This window comes from Gossypium arboreum, chromosome 8, assembly GCF_025698485.1.
Source record: "Gossypium arboreum isolate Shixiya-1 chromosome 8, ASM2569848v2, whole genome shotgun sequence".
In the NCBI taxonomy this organism is placed as follows: Eukaryota; Viridiplantae; Streptophyta; class Magnoliopsida; order Malvales; family Malvaceae; genus Gossypium; species Gossypium arboreum.
The window spans coordinates 39,026,666-39,039,696 of NC_069077.1; positions in this window are offsets into that span (position 1 = coordinate 39,026,666).

Genomic DNA, 13,031 nt, shown 5'->3' on the forward strand with positions numbered 1-13,031 from the left:
AAAACTCAGTGTGTAATTCAACCCAACCATAGCCTAAATCAGTTCAAACCACAGAGACAGAATAAGTTGGCCTCAGCCCAGAACAGATATTAGAATAAAGCCCGTAGGCCCGAATGCACTGAGCAGATATATCATGCTTATGCAGAAACCCAACCATATCCAACCACATACACCCCCATACCATCCTTTCACCATGTGGGGAGACTACTCGACCCACCCAACCGCTACACGCCACAGAAATATGCAGCATGGCTGCCAGATACGAAAAATGTGACGAGTCACGGATCTGATATTTTGTGGCGGTGCCACCGTATCAGATATACGTGGCGGGGCCACGATCAGAATAATTTGTGGCATAGCCACCAGGACGCTTCCTCCATAATATAACCCATGTCCCCATGCAGCAGATATAAATTCATGGCATGCATCATACAGATTTAATTCATCATGCTTTTCAGACAAAATTAACCCTAGGGGTATAGAGGTCATTTTGCATACATTGGGGTATAATGGTAATTTTGCATACATAGGGGTATAATGGTAATTTTGCATACATAGGGGTACTCTAGTACATCTAACTATTTCTAAGGTTTTCATGCATATCGTAGCCATTACGTTTAGCCAGAAACACTTACCGAGTGTTCTTACCGAATTGGGCCCGTTGGCCCATTAACCCAGTTTTGGCCCATTAAGCCCAAAATATCAAAACGCATTTAAATCGCGTCTCGCGGTTTTATCACTTCCGATTACCAGTAATAATTACCCATACGTCTCACGAGCATTCGACACTCAAGACACTTCATAGCGCCCAAAATACCAATTTTTGATATTTGACTTTTCGGCTTTTCGATCTAGCCTATGAAAGGGTGTCGATTACACACATGTTTTCGGATTTCCTCGTCAAGATCTACACCGAACGCCTACAATTGAATCACTTACTATTACTCCAAATATCAAAATACAATTGAGTATCTAGTCCTTACCACATTCACCAAACATGCCAAAAACCCTTATTGCTCTTACCTTACTGCCGAAAGATGGTTAACTCCAAAGATCCGATCGTTCCACCTGTCCAAGCCCTTGATCAACTGCCTCTAAATCACGCTATTACCAAAATAAAATAGTTATTACGACCCTTCAAGGTTACAAGTCCAAATCGACAACCTCCCTAACTTTTAGGGATTTCAGCTTTTCCTAAAATATGTAAGAAGACTAAGTTTTGGCGAAGACTTACCACCGATTCCTTAGTGACTGATTCCAATGAGTTTCCCACTCGATCCTGATGTAGATCTAAGCCCTCAGATGATAACAAAAGTCGATATTTCAGTGACTTCAGTATTCGGCCAAGTCCCTTTTAATGTGGGGTTTTTCGGCTTTTTTGCAACTTGTGTTTAGAAAGGTAAAACGAGAGGGTTTTGCTATGGTCTTGTCGTCAAAAATTGAGGTTTTAGAGGGCTGGTGAATTAGCCACAAATGATGAAGGGAAGAGATGTGGTTTTGTTTATAAGAAATTGGCACAAAAAGAATAAGCTTTCGGGATTTCGGCTTTTTATGATGTTCGCATATAAGGCTAAAAATAAAAGATTAAGGATGTGATGAAGAGTAAAGAGATAGAAGGGTTCACTATGGAGAAGGAAGAGGAGAAGGTAGATGGAGAAAAGAAATAAAGAAAGAGGAGAAGAAAAGATGATCGAATTTCGGCAACACACCCCAAATGCCGAAATTCCCACTACTACAATACCTAGCCGAATTTCCCATGCTAGAGTCCCTTGGCCAGCCACCTCTTGCTCCTTGATCAGCTCCTAGATTTCCTCCTTATCTTTATCCTTATTCAATCCCTTACCTTCTTAAACTCTTCCTTCTGACTTTTATTTCAGTTCCATTACTTCCCTTTCCTGTACACAAAAATTAATCACTTAATTTGCTGTCATTGTGACTTGAACCTGGGTCCTCCCCAAGCTTCCACACGCCACTACATCCTTCCCAGTGGCGTCACATGCCACTTTACCACTTGCTTCCTTGTGATCCATTTTTCACAAATAATTCCTAAAAGCCCAATTTATCAGAACCCCTTTCTCTTACAGATTTAAAATTAATTAAAACTACCGGGTTTTATCCTAAGCTTGGGCCTTCTAGAGGCCCACCAACATAATTAATCCTACACATAACAAATAGAACACAGAATTTTAAATTTTACAACTTTTACAGAATTCCCGAAAATTTAGGGCGTTACAACTCTACCCTCCTTAAAGAAATTTCGTCCTCAAAATTTACCTGATCCGAACAGATGAGGGTATTGTTTTTGCATTGTCTCCTCTGGCTCCCAAGTAGCTTCTTCTCTGCCATGGTTACGCCAAAGCACTTTCACTAATGGTACAGATTTCCTCCTCAGAACCTTAACGTATCGATCCAATATTTGTACAGGCTCCTCCTCAAAGGTTAAATCAGTGAGCACCTCAATTTCTGCAACCGGCACGACATGAGTAGGGTCAGAACGACAACGCCTTAACATGGAGACGTGAAAATCATCGTGAATCCTGTCTAACTCTGGAGGCAATTCCAACTGATAAGCCACTGGGCCTACTCGCTTCAAAACCCGATAAGGCCCAATGAACCGCGGACTCAACTTGCCCTTCTTGCCAAACCTTAGTATCTTCTTCCAAGGTGAAACCTTCAAGAAGACCATATCGCCCACTGAGTATTCAATCTCCTTACGCTTCAGATCTGCATACGATTTTTTCCTATCAGACGCTTCCTTTAACCGATCTCTAATTAACTTGACCTTATCCTCAGTATCTGCCACCAACTCAGGTCCAAGAACTTGTCGCTCCCCCAGTTCAGTCCAACAACTAGGTGTTCGACACCTTCGCCCATACAGTGCTTCATAAGGTGCCATTCGAATACTCGACTGATAACTATTGTTGTATGCAAACTCTGCCAAAGGCAAGTAATCCTCCCAACTACCTCAGAAATCAATAACACATCCCCTCAATATGTCTTCCAGAATCTGAATAACTCTTTCCGACTGACCATCAGTTTGGGGATGGAAAGCCGTACTAAAGTTCAATCGCGTTCCCAACGTCTCATGCAACTTTTGACAAAACCGAGATGTGAATCTAGGATCCCGATTAGAGATAATCGAAACCGGAACTCCATGCAGTCGCACAATCTCCGCCACATACAACTTGGCTAACTTTTAAAGAGAAAAGTCTGTGCGAACAGGTATAAAATGAGCCGACTTGGTCAACCTATCCACAATCACCCATATTGAGTCTTTCTTCGATGGTGACAAGGGTAGCCCACTCACAAAGTCCACGATTACCCTCTCCCACTTCCAAAGTGGTATTTTTACTGGCTGCAATAATCCAGAAGGTAACTGATGCTCAGCTTTCACCTGCTGGCATGTCAGACATTTCCCCACAAATTCAGTTACCTCTCGCTCATGTCCAAGACACCAATACAGTTCTCGCAAGTCATGGTACAACTTATTCCCTCCAGGATGCATGGCACAAAGTCCCCCATGAGCTTCCTTCAAAATTGACTGTCTCAAGTCAGAGTCCTTCGGAACACAAATTCTTCCTCGGAAACACAGAACCCCTTCATCATTTATCCCAAACTCAGAAGTTTCCCCTTCCTTAACTTGTTGAAACGAGGGACCAAAGACTCATCTTTCAACTACTTCTCTTTAATCTGATCCACCTAGGTTGGCCTTACTTTTAATTCAGCCAACAGACTTCCATCGTCAAACAGACTTAGATAAGCAAACATTGCTCTCAGCTCAGATACAGCTCTACAACTTAAAGCATCGGCCACCACATTAGCCTTGCCTGGGTGATACTCGCTTGAACAATCATAATTCTTAAGCAACTCGATCCATCTCCTTTGCCTAAGGTTCAGTTCCTTCTGAGTCAGTAAATACTTGAGACTCTTATGATCTGTGTATATAATACACCTTTCCCCATACAAGTAATGTCTCCAAATTTTAAGCGCAAAGATCACTGCTGCTAACTCCAAATCATGAGTAGGATAATTCCCTTCGTGAGGCTTAAGTTGTCGAGACGCATAAGCAACTACCTTACCCTCTTGCATCAACACACAACCCAAACCTACGTGTGATGCATCACTTGCACACGAGAAAATCTTTCCCAGACTCTGGTTGAATTAACACAGGTGCTTCAGTCAGAACTTTCTTCAACCTCTCAAAAGCTTCTTGCTGCTTCTCCGTCCATACAAACGGTACTCCTTTCCTTATGAGTTTTGTGAGAGGTGCTGCCATCACCAAAAACCTTCCACAAACCTTCTGTAGTAACCTGCCAATCCTAGGAAACTTGAATTTCAAACCCGACCTAGGTGGCTTCCATTCCAAAATTGCTTCAATCTTTCGAGGATCCACTCTAATCCCTCTGCGAGAGACCACATGCCCCAAAAAGGTTACCTCCCTCAACCAGAACTCACACTTGCTGAACTTTGCATAAAGTTCCTTCTCCTTAACACTTGTAACACAAAGCGGAGATGCTCATCATGTTTTGCTTCATCTCGAATATACCGAATATCATCAATAAAGACGACCACGAACCGATCCGAAATGGTTGGAACACACGATTCATCAGATCCATGAGCGCTGCAGGAGCGCTTTGTTAGTCCAAATGGCATAACCGAAACTCATAATGACCATAACGAGTCACGAATCTTTGTCTTATGAATATCGCCTCCTTGACCCTTAATCGATGATATCCGGATCGAAGATCGATCTTGGAAAATCTGAAGCTCCTTTAAGTTGGTCGAACAGATCGTCAATTCTTGGCAGAGGGTACTTATTCTTAATCGTCAGTTTGTTCAACTGGCGATAATCAATGCACATGCGCATCGTCCCATCCTTCTTCTTCATGAATAGCACCGCTGCTCCCTATGGAGACACACTTGGCCTAATAAAGCCCCTATCCAACAATTCTTGAATTTGCGCCTTTAACTCCACTAACTCTTTCGGTGCCATCCTATATGGTGCAATGGACACTGGTGTTGTCCCAGGCAACAGGTCGATTCCAAATTCGACTTCTCGGTTTGGAGGCAATCCCGAAAGCTCCTCCAGAAAGACATCTTGGAACTATTTTACAGTTCTAACCTTATCCACTGTCAGCCCCTCTACATCTATTTGACTTACAAATGCCAAATAGGCCTCACAACCTTTCCGAATCCACTTTTCAGCCCTCAATGCCGATATCACATTAGACAAATAGTCCCTTCGCTCACCTATCACCATAACCTTATCCCCTTCCGTGGTCCTCAACACCATTCGCTTAGCAGCACAGTCCAGAGTCGCCTTATGCTTAACAAGCCAGCCCATTCCCAGAATGATGTCAAATTCTCCAAACGGCAACTCCATTAGATTGCCAGGAAAGATCCTACCTTGAGTTTCTAAGGGTACATCCTTATACAGCTTGTCTACCCTAACCGAGTGACCCAAAGGACTTAACACAGATACCCCACTCACTATCTCCTCAGAATGCACTCCCAAAGACCCAGATATGGCACACGCAACATAAGAATGAGTAGATCCAATATCCACCAAGGCAGTATACGGCATATTAGAAACTAAAAATGTACCATTTATGACATCAGGTGCGTCGCCCTCCTCTCGACGACGAGCTGCATACACCAACGCTGGCTGCCGAGCCTCAGCATTTTCGGCTCCCCTACCGGGCGCCCCTCGACCTCGACCATTTCCATTCCCATTTCCGCCCCTACCTTGTCCACGTCCTCTCGGTGGTTGTGGTCCACCTCTCATGGGTTGAACAACCCTCAGACGATAATCTTGAGCCCGATCACTCTCGTGGATAGTTCTTAACTCTATGCTCCATAGATCCGCATCGGAAACAAGCACCAGAACGTTTCCTACACTCACCCAGGTGTACCTTACCACAATCCCCACAGATTGGCGGTCTAACCATATTCATCGGAATGGCTCGAACTGGCTCCTCCACTCTCGCCCTTTTGGCATTCTTGTTTGCTCCACCCGAAGGTCCAGAATCCTTTCGGAAACGGTTCTAACCTTTCTCACGGTTCTGCCTCTCAGTACGCTTTACCTCCTCGTGATCTTAGCTTTTTCCACGAGCCGCAAGTCACGCTCCCTCTGCGAAGCAATCAGCACTTAAGGTCATCTCTGAGTCCATCCTCAAAGCGAACGCTACGCTCATACTCGTAACAACTATTCCCACAAAGATACCTACTCGACCTCGAAATTCACCTCGTACTCAAGAATGGTTTTGCCTCCTTGGACCAGATTCAGAATTCTTTCCTACAGGCGTCCACATAACTTGCCCCGACGTACTTTCCTTTAAAGGTCAGTCTTAAACAGACTCCCAAGTAACCCTATCATTTGGGTTCCATCCTCACGGTGAGCCACCACCGATAAGCCTCATCTCGCAAAGAACGATCGGCCCCTTCAACCGCGCTCCACGAGCAGTCCAAGTCATCCATAATTCGTTCGTGGCCTTCAACCAATATTACGCCACATTCGGGCTACACCAGATCGCCCTAAAGATCTCCGCTCTATTAGCCCAGTCGTTCGAAATCGACCCTCGAATTCCGTTGCGAACTTACCCCGGTAACCCTTTCCGAACTCGAAGCATTACTGCGACGAGCGTCATCCCGACACCATGATCATGAGATTCCACTTCGTTACCAAAGGTACGGTGCTTCGCCACCGCATATGTCACGAAGACGAAGATCCCGCCGAGCTCTTCCTCGGCCTCGCCCACGGCCTCTACCTCGAGCTTTCGCGTACTCATATCGTATAATCTGATTACGAATTTTATGCATTAATTTTAGCATTCCAGTGATTATTACAGATGTTTTATGATTCAAATAGTAATTCAGAGATGGTTTTCATAGAATAGACGTCTAACTACAGTTTCAGTCTTTTAGCAAGCTTTTCTAGGGTTTCAGTAGCATCCTATCTAGAGTATTCTAGTAAAGTTTCAGTACAGACAGATAATTTAGAATATATTCAGAAAAATTCAGAATACTTACAGGCTTGGGCTGGAGATTCGGAATGCCACCTTCAGAAGTCCAAATTTAAAAACTGATTTTTTTTTTGAAAATCTTCGTTTTTGTAAACCCATTCCACAGTCGAGTTGTTGCAACCTGGCTCTGATACCACTAAATGTAACACCCCAAACCCGGCCTAGACGTTATGACCGGATCTGGTACGCCACATCAATGCGTTCAAAACGTTCCGTTTTACTTAGTTTGGAGAACTTAGTTGGGGTTGTAAAGATACTTTTAAAGCGAGTTAAGGTGAATAGAAGGCATGCACCGGTAGGAAACCGGGAAGAAGAGGAGGTGAGTTCGTCGAACTGCTTAAGTACCAAGCTCCCTTCGGTTCCAATCCTAGACATGCACACCACCACTGCCACACCTTAACGACTCGTACAATTTTGAGAAAACCGTCTGGTTGTGTCTATCTTAAGAAAAGGATTAAGTTTGAAAACGTTTGCTTAGCGGAAGTCTTACTTGTAATCGTGTTATTTTGAAATCCCTTGATGTTTTTGAAAACGCGTCCTAAAGCTAATCCATTTTCCTTAGTTATCATAGTTTTTTTTTCATCATAATAAAATAAAATAATAAAAGTAAAACAAAACCATAAAAAAAATAATTAAAAGGCCTTATTACACTTAAAACCAAAACCATAAATGAAATTAAAAGGACGTCCAGTTCACCAGAAAGAAACCAGGTTCGTAGAAACATGGGGCGATCCAAATCCTCACAGCTCCAAGCCCACTATGGTTGAGGATTACTTGCGAGGTGAAAATAAGGGGTGAGTTTTGGAAAACTCGATGTGTAATTCAACCCAACCATAGCCTAAATCGGTTCAAACCACGAGAGAGAATAAGTTGGCCTCGGCCGAACAAATATCGAATAAAGCCCGTAGGCCCGAGCAGTGCCGTAACGTATATATCATGCTTATGCGAAACCCAACCATATCCAACCACATACACCCCCATACCATCCTTTCACCATGTGGGAGACTACTCGACCCACCCAACCGCTACGCCACGAAATATGCAGCATGGTCGCGGATCTGAAAATGTGACAGAGTCACGGATCTGAATATTTTGTGGCGGTGCCACCGAAACAGAATATACGTGGCGGGGCCACGAGCAGATAATTTGTAGCATAACCACCAGGACGCTTCCTCCATAATATAACCCATGTCTCCATGCAACAGATATACATTCATGGCATGCATCATACAGATTTAATTCATCATGCTTTTCAAAAAAAATTAACCCTAGGGGTATAGAGGTCATTTTGCATACATAGGGGTATAATGGTAATTTTGCATACATAGGGGTATAATGGTAATTTTGCATACATAAGGGTATAATGGTAATTTTGCATCCATAGGGGTACTCTAGTACATCTAACTATTTCTAAGGTTTTCATGCATATCGTAGCCATTACGTTTAGCTAGAAACACTTATCGAGTGTTCTTACTGAATTGGGCCCGTTGGCCCATTAACCCAGTTTTGGCCCATTAAGCCCAAAATATCAAAACGCACGAAATCGCGCGTACTACAGTTTTATCACTTCCAATTACCAGTATTAATTACCCATACGTCTCACGAGCATTCGCACACTCGCAAGCGCCCAAAATACCAGTTTTTCGGTATTTCGGCTTTTCGGCTTTTGCCGATCTAGCCTATGAAAGGGTGTCAGTTACACACCTATTTTCGGGATTTCCTTGTCGAGATCTACACCCGAACTGCCTACAATTGAATCACTTACTATTACTCCAAATATCAAAAATACAATTGAGTATCTAGTCCCTTACCACATTCGGCCAAACATGCCAAAAACCCTTATTGCTCTTACCTTACTGCCGAAAGATGGTTAACTCCAAAGATCCAATCGTTCCACCTGTCCAAGCCCTTGATCAACCGCCTCTAAATCACGCTATTACCAAAACAAAATAGTTATTACGACCCCTCAGGGTTACAAGTCCAAATCGACAACCTCCCTAACTTTTAAGGATTTTGGCTTTTCCTAAAATATGTAAGAAGACTAAGTTTTGGCGAAGACTTACCACCGATTCCTTAGTGACTGATTCCAATGAGTTTCCCACTCGATCCCTATGTAGATCTAAGCCCTCAGATGATAACAAAATTCGATATTTCAGTGACTTCAGTATTCGGCCAAGTCCCTTTTAATGTGGGGTTTTTCGCTTTTTGCAACTTGTGTTTAGAAAGGTAAAAGCGAGAGGGTTTTGCTATGGTCTTGTCATCAAAATTGAGGTTTTAGAGGGCTGGTGAATCAGCCACAAATGATGAAGGGAAGAGATGTGGTTTTGGTTATAAGAAATCGGCATAAAAAGAATAATCTTTCGGGATTTCGACTTTTTATGATGTTAAACTTATAAGGCTAAAAATAAAAGATTAAGGATGTGATGAAGAGTAAAGAGATAGAAGGGTTCAGCTATGGAGAAGGAAGAGGAGAAGGTAGATGGAGAAAAGAAATAAAGAAAGAGGAGAAGAAAAGATGATCGAATTTGACAACACACCCCAAATGCCAAATTCCCACTACTACAATACCTAGCCAATTTCCCATGCTAGAGTCCCTTGGCCAGCCACCTCTTGCTCCTTGATCAGCTCCTAGATTTCCTCCTTATCTTTATCCTTATTCAATCCCTTACCTTCTTAAACTCTTCCTTCAGACTTTTATTTCAGTTCCATTACTTCCCTTTCTGTACACAAAATTAATCACTTAATTTCTTTGTCATTGTGACTTGAACACAGGTCCTCCCCAAGCTTCCACACGCCACTACATCCTTCCCAGTGGCGTCACATGCCATTTTACCACTTGCTTCCTTGTGATCCATTTTTCACAAATAATTCCTAAAAGCCAAATTTATCAGAACCCCTTTCTCTTACAGATTTAAAATTAATTAAAACTATCGGGTTTTATCCTATGCTTGGGCCTTCTAGAGGCCCACCAACATAATTAATCCTACACATAACAAACAGAACACAGAATTTTAAATTTTACAACTTTTACAGAATTCCCGAAAATTTGGGGCGTTATAGATTTGGTTGTTTTTTATTGCCTATTTTGCATTACTTTTGTGCCATATGTGTAGGTGAAGGTGTGTACCAAATGGGGTGGCAAAATGGCTTGGTAAATAGCCTATTTTTGTCCACACGGGCAGAGACACTGGCGTGTGTCTCAGCCTTGTGTGACTCACTGTCAAGTACATGGCCGTGTGTCCCTTAGTGTTGAAATTAAAATAAAGTCAGTATGCTCCACACGGCCTTACACACGAGAGGATGACTTGGCCGTGTGGTATAAGTCAGTATACCCTACAGGTTTCGCACTGCCTAGTACACGGCCTGGCACACGGGCATGTGTGGCTATATTTAGGGCACACGGGCCAACCACATGGGCATGTATGTTGGCCGTGTGACCCAAGTCAGAGAGTTACATGGGGTCAGACACGAGCTGGGACACAACCATATGCTTCCATTTCGAATGTCCACATGGCCTATGACATAGGCATGTCTGGTCTCACATGGCCTGGCCACACGGGCACGTGTCCCTTATTTTGAGTAAAATTTTCAAAGTTTCTGAAAGTTTCGTGAAAGTTTCTTAAGATATCAGTTTAGTCCTGAACCATTTCCAAAGCATGTTTGGGGCCTCATAGGCTCGTATACGGACAAATTGATTGAATTTGAATGATGAATGTATGAAATGATATTATGTATGTGAAAAGTTTGTGTAATTGAGTTGTAAGTCCGGTAATTCTCCGTAACCCTATCCCGGCGTTGAATACGGGTGAGGGGTGTTACAAAGGGAGAGTAATTTGAACTAGAAGTTCAACAAGTATAACTCATTACAAGTTAACTATTAGATGTATTTACAAACTTAATGAGACTAATACCATCTAATATTTTAATTTGAATCAAAGTCCCAGTATGACAATCAGTTAGAATAAATAATTGATTGATTGCTTCCAAAGATGAAAATTCTTCTAAATGGTCATATAGTGGAGGCGAGGCCCTAGAAGAGATCCAAGACATAACTAATAAGTAAAACTCCATAAGAGATTTGGGTACCTGACACTAAATATTAAAATAATAAGAATAAGATATCTCAATAAGTTATGTCAATTTGAGAAAATGTGAAACTGAAGAATAAAAGTTATCGACCATGACTTTGCATGCAATATTATTATTGAAATAATGAAATAAAAGGAGGATCTTGAATAAATCTATTGAGAAATATAGATATGGAATAAATTGATCAAAATAGAAAGACACAACTCAAGTACAATTAAATTCGTGGAGTTTTTGGACCAGTAGTCCAAATATCTAAAGGTATAAAGCCAATGGGGGTGCAAATGAATTATTTTTGCAAAAATGGAATAAAAATATGAAGTTTTTCACTAAGTACTAACATTGATTATGAAAATATTTAATATTCTTTTGTGGTGGATGCAATAACCTTTAGATATATTATTTTGACAATTCATAAAAGATTTAACTTGCTTCTAATGGATGTTGTTACAACCTTTTATGAATCACTGTAAAGTTTATATTAAAAACCTTGAAGGACTTAGGACGCCAGAAGCATAATGAAATTCCTAGGAAATTGTTCATTTATATAAATTGAAATAATTTGAACATAAGTGGTAAATAGTAGTTTAAAGGGGATTATAGTGTAACACCCCTAACCCGTATCCATTGCCAGATTAGGGTTATGAGGTATTACCGATCAATTCACAACATATAGCATAAATTTATCAAACATAATGCATTCATTCTCATAAATCATTCAACACAATCATATTGTCCCTTATAAGGGCCTACGAGGCCTTAAACATGCTTTAAAAATGGTTCGGGCCTAAACCGATAACATACGAAAATATTTGGAAACTTAAAAAAAAATTCAATCATACAGGAGTTACACGCCTGTGTGAACAGGCCGTGTGCCTCACACGGCTCCAAACACGCCCGTGTCTTAGACCGTGTGGAAATAGGGCATACATACTAACTTGTATCACATGGTCGAGGACACGCTCGTGTGCCAGGCAGTGTGAAAACTGGAGGGTATACCGACTTATGCACACGGCCAAGTCACACGCCCGTGTGCTAGGCCATGTGCCAATTAAGGGGTATACTGACTTGTACCACATGGCCAAGTCACACGCCCGTGTGGAGCATACTGATTTCAATTCAATTTCAACATCAGGGGTCACATGACCGTGTAACATGACTGTGTGTAACACACGACTGAGACACACGCTCGTGTCTCTTCCCGTAGGGACAAAAATAGGTCATTTTACCAAGTCATTTTGCCACCCATTTTGCACATACTTATACAAGCCCAATTGGTACCATTTCAAGACACAAATATGTAGCCAAAAATCATCAACCAATACACAATCATTCTATATCCATTTCAACCATTTCTATACTCAATTCAATGTCATTTACCTATTCAAGTACCTATCAACTCAACTTGTTTTACTAGACATAATTCACATATATAATTCATATGGTTAAACCATTCCAACATGCATTATCAATTCAACTTCATTCACTCAATATAGGTGAATTACCTAACTCAAAACAAAGCCATTTACACAACTTAATACATCAACAAATTCACAAGCCAACTCAAATGGCCTAAAAACACATGTTCATCAAACATACTCAAAATGACTCAAGCCTATACATGCCATATACCATATATACATAACTTCAAAAGTACCAAAATAGATATTCGATAGTGCGATGAAGTCTCTAATGATCCCTGAATCCGAGCTAGCTTCGAATCACTATAAAACAAGAAAAAAATACACAAAGTAAGCTAATAAGATTAGTAAGTTCGTATGATATAACTTAACTAACCACAAATACAACATTCATCAATCTAAACATATTATCATTTACTTTATGATTACTAACAAACCTTTCACCTAGTTAATAATAAGCTTATATACAAGCTTTGTAACTTATTCGATTTTAAGCTCATAA